Consider the following 11644-nt stretch of genomic DNA (forward strand, 5'->3'; position numbering starts at 1 on the left):
TGGTTTCATTAGGTTCTTCTTTGTAGGGTCTTTCTCATGATACACATCTTCAAATCCTTTCCTGTGTTGCATATCTTGTCTGTTGGTCTCCTCCCTAATCTGTTTCCCCCATGATCTCCCATAGGAAATATCAGTATGTTCATCTACGTACTCAGAGAGGGAAAGGGAGGCCCTAGGCCCCTTTTTGGCAGGTTACATCTTGATATTTTATTATTCCTTTGTGGCCAGATGCTTATGAAAACTATCCTCTTAAGAAATCTCTAGATTTTAAGCAGACATCTGTGTGTTAGTAATATCACATAATAAGTCAATTCATAGAACAATATGTCAAATTCTTCCAAGAATTAGCTCACCAAACGACTTAAATCTGAACAATATGTAGAGATAGGCACGTTGCTCATAGCTTAGCATTCCAGCTAAGAAATGAAGCAGGAGCCTCACTATTTTTGCAGGCAGGACATATTCTATTGGATACTGGCTCGTTCCTCCACTGGACTTTGTGTGGAAGTGGCCCACATCCTTTCCCACATGGAAAGGGAAGAGAAAAGTCTTTTCGTTGTGAACTGGCAGTTTTGACAACTACAATAATCCACCCTTCTTTCTCCCTTGCTTATGTTTTCACAGGGTGTGGGATTTGGGACAGTGAATAGTGTAGATGTGGTCAGTTATTGAGCAAGCTCTTATGAAAGGCTCTGGACCCAAATGTTGTTAAGTCTTTAGATAGTATCCTCTTCATCTTTAACTTATCATTGCCAGTTCTAGTATAACATGAAATGTTTTCTAATATCTAATATCTTGTTACATATATCTTTAAAGACTATGCTAACAGTTAGTGGCATTTAACCAAAATATTCCTCATTTCAATTATTCATCTACACACACACACACACACGCACACACACACACACACACAAACTTATGTCTGTGACTAACCTTCAAGCCTGCTCAGTTCTCAGAATAACAAAATTATATCAGCAGCCTGCATGCATGCATTTTGTTCAAAACTATTTCCTCATTCTCTGAAATGAGTCGTGCTTACTCTCTAAAACTGACACGTTCCCACACATACCATATCTGATTGATGAATTAACTTGCAAGACAAAATTCCAGAGACTTGAGAATATGAGCAGTTTCCAGTAAGCTAGCAAACATGTCTACTTTTTGTCTCCACAAGAATTCATATTTGACTGCAAAGAGTAAAATTATAGTTCCACTGCCTTAAGACCACTGTTATTTATTATGATAAATTTCAAATATTGGTATTTCATTACTGTTATAGTTTTTTGACATCTCTGACAATGGATTGTAACACCTTTAGAACTGTTAATCTAATCTAAACTAAAATCTATAGTGTTTAACATTCTTTGTTTTTAAATCTCAATAAAATTGTAGGGCCATTAAAGGCAGAAAATATAATTGGTGTGCTCATGGTGCTTAATAGTTTTCACTATGAAATTATATTTTATTTATTCTTTGAGAGTTCCATAGATGTACAAAATATATTTTGATAACCACATCCAATTCTTGCTCCCACCATATTGACCACGATATCCCTTCCCTTATTCTTGTCCTTTTTCGTAACCCACTGGGTCTAATTAATGCTATCCATATATGCTTCCATAAAAGAACCATCCATTGGAAAATAGGTGACCTATCAGGGGCTACAATCCTGGAAATATCTTTTTCTCAGCAGCCATCAGTTGTCAAAAGCTCCTTTGTAGTGGGTGGGGTCTCAGGAGCACCTCTGCATCCACATTGGAATGTTGACTGACTTGATATTGGACAGGTCTTGTGCAGGTAAACAGCTACTGTAAGTGCATGACTGCAATGACTCTGTCATGTTCCAAAGAAAGTATTCTGAGGCAGCCTTTGTAGTTTCTGGCTTTTACAGACTTTCAGCAGCTCCTCTGCCTTATTACATGAGCCTCGGGGGTGGGGTGATATAGAATAGAGGTCCTGGACAATTACTTCTCTACACCTTTCAATTATTTATAAATCTCTTTGTTAATAATAGGCTATAATTTTAAGAGAGAGAGGGAGAGAGAGAGAGAGAGAGAGAGAGAGAGAGAGAGAGAGAGAGAATTAACAGCAAATACTTGTAAATGAAGTGCTCAGTACTTTAATGGAAAGGTAGATTACAATCATAAACTTCCAGTGAGAGAGAATAAAACGATTAGTTTTGACAGTCAGGAAAAACATAATTCCTAAAATGGATACACAATTTCATTTTGTCTCTTTTTCTTTTTCTTTTTTAAGAAAGAAAGAAAAGATGTGTAATTGGATAGGTGAGGAGCTGGGGAAGAGTTGGGGGAAGGGAAAGCTCAATTAGAATATGTTGTATACGAATTTTCAGTTGTGAGAGTGGATAAGGGTTTGCTATTGGTTTCACCTTTGTTGCACCTTCTGCATTATTGCTTTAGTACTGGTTTCATTATATACTTAACTCACATTTCTCGACTACTTATTATGTGATAGTCCTAGTTGTATAGTTACTGGGAGTCATATAGAGACCCTGCCATTGTTGGTTCTACATTTTCTTGAAAAGGGGCATAATGCTAGACTCAACTGGATTGTGCCATGCAGTCTCCTAATAGAGCAGGAGAGGGTGATAAGCAAACACACACTATAGGAACTAATCTCTAAGTTAATGAGGATAGGTATGGAAAGCTTCCTGAGGAAATGGTACTTTCATTTGAGTGTGAAAAGTGTGAAATGGGTTCAGGGGAAAGCAAAATGCATATTCTTAAGTGGCATTTTATAATATAGTCCTTCCAAGGAACCAAAATAAGTTCAATGGGACACTGGATTTTCAGCCAAGGGTGACTAGAGAATTTAAATCATGTAAAAGCTTCCAGGTCAAGAGAAGAAATTTGAGAGCACAGTAAACAAATTGAAGGGCTTAATGAGGGTTATGGAATGATTGTGTTTTCATTTACAAATGCTTTTGTTTCTAGGACCGAATTGATTGAAAGAGAGTGGGATTAGAGGAGGGAAGATAAGTTAAGAGGTCAATAACTCAGATCCTGATAATGGAGACTAGTGCGTTTTCAGAGTTGCTTTGAAGCTTTTGTTTCCTCTTTGCTCCCTCAAGCCAGCTGTAGTTTAGATTCTCACATAGCACACCACTCCACAGCTGGCCCTCCAAGTCTGTGCTCATCAAAACAAAAAGAGGAGAGGTTCATTGTCCATTCATGTTTCCTATTAAGCCTCTTCTAAAATCTGGCATGTTTATTCCCACACATAATTTGGCCTATGGTTATTGTTTTCTTGTATTGATAGTCTTCATTTCATTTAAGTGCCTTAGTGCCTTTTAGGCAGAAGTAAACTATGAAATAGAGATAAGCTTTCAGGACATGTATTTGGCAGCTCTCTAAGTTTTAGCAACTGTTGATATGAAAGGAAAGAAAAATTAAATCAAAGAAAAGGAAACAGGAATGGGTAAAGAGAGCAGTTGACATATAGAAAAGCCCCTACGAAGGTCAAGGACAGTCTTACAATGAGTACTAAAAGTGTGTATCCATTTGGAGTCACCCTGCATTATGGTGGGTGGTCAGGTCTTTATATTTCAGTCTTTAGCCATGCTAAATGTTAACTGTCCCTGACAAATCGTTCCGACGGACTTGAGAGAGGTAATGTGTTCCAACTAACAATATTCTTTGGAAAGCAGTTTGCAGCTGAAGGTCATCAACTAGAAGTATTCTCATAAGATATGGGAATGAGCCTTGCTATCCTTACGGGGGATAATAGTAATGTTTCATAACATCCGTTCTGACTGCATTTCTTGGAATAATTATTTTATGAGATACTAATTGGTGTTTCAAGGGAAAAATGAGTTCTGCATCCAGATAGGTTTACCAAATAATAGGATAACTAGGTTTCTTTACTTCTGGAAACTTAAACATGTTCCGAGGTATGTAGCTTTTGCCTTAACTGAATCAAAGGCATAGAAGACCCCCCTACCAAATATCCATGTTACTATTTTGGACTTTGCCAAAGTCAAAAGATGCAGAAAAATTCTATTTGGGCATCCTAATGATCAAGGCCAACAGTTTGAAATGGGTCCAGAGAAAAACAAAATGCAGGGTTTTAATGACGTTCTATAATATGTAACTTTCAAGGAACCAAAAGAGTTCCAATAGAAGATTGAGTTTTAATAACAATCAAAATGTAAATAAGAAATACTCAAGTTAATAAAGATTTAAAAAAAGAAGATTGAGTTTGGGGCCAAGGGTGACTAAAGAATTTAAATCATATAAAAATTTACATGCCAAGACAGTAAATTTGAGAGTATGGTATACAAATTAAGGATATAATTAGAATTATGGAATGATTGTGTTTTATTTACAAATGCTTTTGTTTTTAGGACTGAATTGATTGAAAGAGAATGAGATTAGAAGAGGGAATGACTTATGTTCAATAGTCAAGGCTTGTGTCCTAGTTAGGATTAATAATGCTGCAGTGAAGCACCTTAACCAGAAAGCAACTTGGGGAGGAAATGGTTTATTTGACTTACACTTCCATATCATTGTTCATCATCAAGGTAATCAGCACAGAAACTCAAACAGATCAGGAGTTGATGCAGAGGCCACAGATGGGGTGCTGTTTACTGGCTTGGTCATTATAGCTTTCTTGGCGTGCTTGCTTAAATAACCTTGCTTGGACCACCAGCCCAGAAACAGTACCACTCACAATGGGCTGGGCCCTCCCTCATCAATAAATAATTAATAAAATGCCTTACAGCTGCATCTCATGAAAGCATTTTCTGAATTGTGGTTTCCCTCCTGTCTTAGGGTTTTACTGCTGTGAACAGACACCATGACCAAGGCAAATCTTATAAAGGACATTTAATTGGGACTGGCTTATAGGTTCAGAGGTTTAATCCATTATCATCAAGGCAGGAGCATGGCAGCATCCAGGCAGGCATGGTACAGGAGGAGCTGAGAGTTCTGCATCTTCATCTGAAGGCTGCTAGCAGAATACTGGTTTCTAAGCAGCTGGGATGAGGGTCTTAAAGCCCACACTTGCAGCGACACACCTGCCCCAACAGGGTCACACCTACTCTAACAGGTCACACCACCAAATAGTGCCACTCCCTGAGCCAAGCATATACAAACCATCATACCTCCTTTTAGAAGACCCCAGCTTGTGTTTTCACTAGTCAAGACAACATGGAATGTCAGAGAAACTACTAAGTTCATACAAGTTAAGATGATTTATGATAATTTTATTTCTATTTCATATTGAGAGCTTCATATTTATTTTAGTTGTTTATTTTTTTAACTGATCAGCTTTATTTATTTGCATATTATAGTCAACTCTCTCATTACAAGGGAGAGTCTAGTTCTTATATTCAAATGTCAGTATTTGCTGGTTGTGATCATACATTCCTATAATGTCAGCAGTGGGGAGGCAGAAGCAGAAGGATCAGGAGTTCAAGGCCATACTCAAGACCAACTTGAGTTAAATGAAACTCTGTCTAAAGAAAATCAAAACCCTGTGAGCACTTAATACAAATTATATTTAGGCAAAAGTATCCCTTAAGTTCTTGTATCTCAGCAAACGTCTTTAAAATTAGAATATCAATTTCAAAGCTATGAAGCTTCACATTGGTGCGATCAATTTTCATGCATGATTTTTTATTTGTAAGTCATTTATTATACATTTTATATAGATTAATAAATCTTTAAATTGCTATAATGCAGACTTATGAAAGTTCAAATTCTATGAACTAAAGTTTTTTTTCTTTTTACATTTGACTGTAGATTTCATTTTCTTGGTTCCATAGAGGGCAACTATAATTTAATCTGGTAAGGAGAAGGTGAGAAATTGAATTCCTCTAGTTAAAACTTTTCTGTGACTGTGCGCCTAGCCCTTAATGGCTGAGCATGGTCTTATTGTAACTTGTTATTCTGTATTTGGTTGATGTCCCTAGAAGATCTGCTCTTTTCTGAGGGGAGGTGAAGGAGGTTTGGATTCGGGGGAAATGGGAGGTGGGGGAGAGAGCTTGGAGTAAGGGAGGGGAGAGGAAACAGCAGTTGGGATCTAATGTATGTGATTTAAAAAGAAAAAACAAAAGTTTTCTGTGTCAAGACCTCAATTTCCCAGGCTAAATACGCATTAATGAAGGTTATAAATTAAAGTTTATGTACAACCTCTATCCTCAAAGGCTCAGGGAATATTGTGGAAAGGTTGTAAGAAAGAATGTAAGAGTCAGAGGGTTGGGGAGGAACGCTGTGAAATACTCTTATTGACCTGGCTTAGCTGTTGCATACACAAACTCAGAGCGCCTTGTACTCATGGCTCCTTATACAAGACATGCAGAAGTTTAAGGAATTGAAAATTTCCATTATGGAATTGGGAGTGGGTATGAAGTTCCTACCTCTAACTGAGGAGATGTTAATAGTTGCTGTGGGAGGGAGAAGCTCCTGGTAGGTTCTCCATGCTTCAGTGGATAACCCCATACTCACGTGATGCTGCACAAATCAGACTCAGTGAATTAAAATAAATAAATATATAAGAATATGGGAGGAGCAGAACCACCAGCTCCCTGTCTCATCCAGCTGACACACCTCGAAGCAAGAGAGCAACGTGGCAGCTCCAGCTAAGGGAAAGAACCTGTCCCTGGTGGTGCACGACCTGGAGAACTGCCCAATCCCTGAGCTGGGCACAAATGACGTGTTACTAAAGATGCATTCAGTGGGGGTCTGTGACTCAGATGTTCACTAATGGGAGCATGGCTGAAGTGGGGATTTTGTTGTGAAAAAGCCAATGGCGCTTGAGCGTGAAGCTGCTGGAACAGTCACAAAAGTAGGAGCGTCGGTGAAACATCTAAAACCAGGAGATAGGGTTGCCATTGAGCCTGGTGTTCCCTGAGAAATAGATGAATAATTGCTGAGACAATCTGACGCCATTGATCTTCTGTGCCACACCTCTGTATGATGGGAACCTCTGCCACTTCTATAGGCACAGTGCTGACTTCTGCTACAAGCTTCCTGATAGTGTCACCTTTGAAGAAGGGGCCCTGATTGAGCCTCTCTCTGTGGGGATCTATGCCTGCTGTCCAGGTTCAGTTTCCCTGGAGAACAAGGTCCTTGTGTGTGGAGCTGGGCCAGTTAGAATAGTCACTTTGCTTGTGGCCAAAGCAATGGTAATGGTGACTGACCTATCTGCTTCTGGTTGACCAAAGTCAAGGAAGTTGGAGTAGACTTTACCATCCAGGTTGCCAAAGAGACCCCTTAGGAAATTGCCAGTAATGTGGAAAGTTTGCTGGAGAGCAAGCCGAAGATCACCATGGAATGCACTGGAGCAGAGTCCTCCATCCAGACAGGCATCTATACACTCACTCTGGTGGGACCTTGGGGATTGTGGGAATGGAGTCCGAGATGATCAATTTACCCCTAGTGCACACAGCTATGTAAGAGAGTAGATATCAAAGGCATGTTTGATACTACAACACTTGGCCGAGGCAAATTCCATACTTGCATGAAGACTTTGAATGTAAAGCCCTTAGTAACCCATATGTTTCATCTGGAGAAGACAGATAAGTTTACCAAATAATAGGATAAATAATAGTTTCCTCTTTGAAACAGCCAAAAAGAGAGTTGGACTGAAAGTTATGGTCAAGTGTGACCTCAGTGACCAGACCCCTAAACGTGAATTGATCTATGCCCTCAGCCCACCCACTCAGCATCTAAGGGCTAAATGGCTGGAAGGGGAGGCCATTCATTGATGAACTTTCTCTTTGAATGGTAAAAATAATAAACTCATAATCTGAGAGCCTTACAGGAGTTGGCATACCTTAAAGACAGAATTAGGGACACTGTGGGAGACCTTGTATCCAGAACGAGATGCTTTTACTATGGAAAGTCTAGCACAAAGAGTCTGTCAGATAGGTCCTGGGAATGCCGTTTTTCTAATACCTTCTTTGGGTGAGGAGATGAAGCATGCCTTTGTCCATGTTCCACTGTGGCTGTCAGGGAGTGGGGCTGACTTATGAAGAAACAGTTTCATTAACATGGAAGTGGCTCCAGAACTGTTCAGAGCACAGTGTTTCTCAAGCTAAGTGTCATTTTATTGGACCGGAATAAGAAAGGAAACTTGTCTTCTGGATCCAGGTAAGGAAGTGATTTGAAGACTAAGGCAAATCCCAGATGAAATACACTAGCTTGCATTTCCAGATGTGGAAAGAATAAGGCCACTCAGCTCTGCCCAAAGACCACCTCTGCCTCAGCTCCTAAGAATTCTGTCCTTACATTTGCAAACTGGAGGTCCACCTTCCTAACACTGCTCATCCATGATGAGGAGCAGTACTGGTTGCTAGGCAACTAGGAAACTTCCACCCAGAGATCTTAAATCTTGCCTAACTCATACAGGAGAGCCACAGGAGGGCTTGAGTTTCCCAGTCACAGGATTAGACTCCTCTCCCAGGATCACTCACAGCCAATGATTATCCCATCCTACTCAGTTCTGGCATCAGAAGTTGCTCCCCTTCTCTGGGTAAGGCTGGTGATATTTGTTAGATGGGTAACACAGATGGGAATTAAATCATAGGCCATTTTTTAAAATAAGATTTGGGTCCAAATCACACTTCTCATGATCTTAAGATAATCAAGAAGAAGTGTACAGTAATGGTGATGTAACTTGGGCTGCAGTCTGCAATCTACCTCTTTAGCTATGAGTAGGGGACATGTGAAAAATAAAAGTCTGCTTGAAAAGATCATGACCAAAACCTGAGCTTTCTCAAGCTGCTTCACATAATAAATTCTGTCACTGGGAAAAAAGATTAAAAGAATCTATGAAGCTGGGGGAGATGTGTTGGGGAGTACTTATGATCAAGGTACATTGCATATATGTATTTGAAAATATACCAAATTAATTTGCTTGTTTATACCGGTATTTCCTTGACTTGTCTCTCCTTTTAATATGTTTTTAAAAAACTGGCAGTATTGCTCAGTGGGTAAAGGCACAAATCTGATGACCTGAGTTTGATCCTCAGAATCCACGAAGCAGCAGGAGAAAAGGATCTTAAAGTTACCTTCTATCTTCTCGTGCCATGCCATTTTTAGCCTCACTTCTCTAAGTGATAACAAATAAAATACATTTAAAATTTCAGAAAAATGCACAATATCTTAATGTAATTTCTGAAGTTGAGGAAATTATTTAATCTTTCCATGCTCCAGTTTCATTATTTTTACAAAATAACAATAGGATATACCTCAGGAAATCATTTGAGAAAGAAAGAAGTTAATGTGTGCAATAATTTTATAACATTGAACTAACTTTAGAAATAATATTATCTAACCATATTTTTTAGTAAACACATGAAACCAGAAAGATATCCTATGGTCAGCAACTGGAAAAACAATAGCAACTCAAAATGACTTATGGACTCAGAGAGTCTGTATAAAAATACCAGTTCCATTGTTTCACGCATGATTAAACAAGAACCTTCAAATTTATGGAACTGCATACACAGGCGATAAGCGAATATGTAAAACTTTGAAAAAAAGGTCAAAGCAAGGCATCCCACATTATTTGACTTAATACCTGCAAAGGAGAGCCAATGTTATATACTGACTAAAAAAACAGACTATATGAACCATGGATAAGCCTAGATAAAACCATACATCTACAAAATCGTTGACTTGCTCAAAAAGAAGCTAAAAAAGTATAAAGTGGAAAGGCTAGCTGGAAAAAATGATACAGGCAGAGAAAAGAAAATAGAATTTTATAATCAGTTATAAAAAAAAATACTACACGGAGATGGAAGTGGTGCATGCTGGGGAGGATTCAGGAGGAGAAAGAGGGTATACTCAGGAAGATATGAACATATTTTATTGTATATATGCATGAAACTCTATATTTAAATTTTTAAATAAACATATGAAAGACTATTTGAAAATTTTAGTTCAAGGAAGAATAAAACTTAAAGTAATATTAAGAACCACTGAGCAAAAAGTCAGGGAAATAGGTGTTTGAATGATAAAGTGGTGTTTGAATAATAATGTTACCACACACGACACAGGAAGAAAAAATTGAAATAGATGAGCATTCAAAAAGCACAACAGTGAAAAAAGTAGAACACCAAGAATGGGGAAACATATTTGCATAGTATACAACTAATAAGGAGTTGATATTAGACTATATAAGGAACCCAGACAACTCTATACTCCAAAACCACCATTTCCCTCAAAAATACACAATAAAGAGCAAATAAGTATATGTAAAAAGTCTTTAACATCACTAATCTTTGGAGTCCCAGGCACATACTATCACCACCACCACCACATCAAGTTAGGCAAGGATGGGATATGACAATGGTTGGTGGTTCAAAGTTAGCCTGGGATACATAATGAAAGATATGGCAGCCTAAGCTACAAAGACAGACTGTGTCTCAAAAATCCCAAGCCAAAACTGACCAACCAAATCCAAATAAGAATTACAAAACTACAATATTATATTCCCAGTAAAAATGGCTAACATTAAAAAAATAACAAGACAATTTTGGGATAAGCAACAGCAATGTAACTGAGTGTAAGTCCTGTTCAATAGGAGAGAAACAATGCCTGGTGCTGTGAATCTAGTCAACTACCGATATACGTAGTAAGGTCATGAATCTTAGGAGATAACCTAGTATTGCCACTTTACTAAACTAGTGTAATTCCTAACTGCTTATTCTTTTTTTAAAAGATTTATTTATTATATATAAGTACACTGTAGCTGTCTTCAGACACACCAGAAGAAGGCATCAGATCTCATTACAGATGGTTGTGAGCCACCATGTGGTTACTGGGATTTGAACTCAGGACCTCTGGAAGAGCAATCAGTGCTCTTAACTGCTGAGCCATCTCTCCAGCCCTTAACTGCTTATTCTTATATCCCCAGGTAGTTTAGCTCCTGACTTCATCAAAAGAAGTATCGTTTTGTTTTGCAGTAGGCAGAACTAAATAGAAATCCTGTTCAAAATTCAGGGAACAACTGACCATGGAGTGCCCAGCAGTAACTGATACATACAGGATAACCTAACAACTAAGGCTCAAGGAACATTGCAGAAGAGGGGACAAAAAGATTGTAAGAGCTGGCATACAAGGAAGCCTGATATAAAATAGTGTTTTCTATGTATGATAGTGAAACTGCACCCATGAAATCTCAAAATATGGTCACCTAAACAAGTTCAGCACAATGACTATACCAGTTGACATAGCAACATGGATAGGGGAAATCTCACAGGGTCCAATCCCTAGATGGAGAGCTATAGAAAATTAATGACTTCTGAGAGAGGAAGTCTATCTGAAAGATGAAAGAGGTCCCTAATTGGTCATTTAAGCACATATACATATGAGTAACAACAAACAGACTCAACATAATACACATGCACACATAGAAACACACACACACACACACACACATCTTTAATCTTAGCAACTGGGAATTAAAGGTAGATGTTTATCCATGGTAAGGTAGATGTTCAAAGACATCCTGCTTTACATAGTAAATTCCAGGCCAGATAGAGTTAAAGTATTCAAAAAAAATCAATCAGGCAAGCAAGCAAGCAAACAAACAAAAAGAAAACAACCAACCAATCAAACAGCAAAACAACCAAAACCAAAACCAAAAAGAACATACTCACACCATAAGGATGTAG

General features: G+C 38.3%; 1 pseudogene; it reads left to right on the forward strand.

The window, feature by feature from the left end:
* The first annotated feature begins 3900 nt into the window (after positions 1 to 3900).
* LOC116889002 lies at positions 3901 to 7729 on the forward strand (annotated as a pseudogene).
* The last annotated feature ends 3915 nt before the right edge of the window (positions 7730 to 11644 follow it).

This window comes from Rattus rattus, chromosome X (assembly GCF_011064425.1).
Source record: "Rattus rattus isolate New Zealand chromosome X, Rrattus_CSIRO_v1, whole genome shotgun sequence".
Taxonomy (NCBI): Eukaryota; Metazoa; Chordata; class Mammalia; order Rodentia; family Muridae; genus Rattus; species Rattus rattus.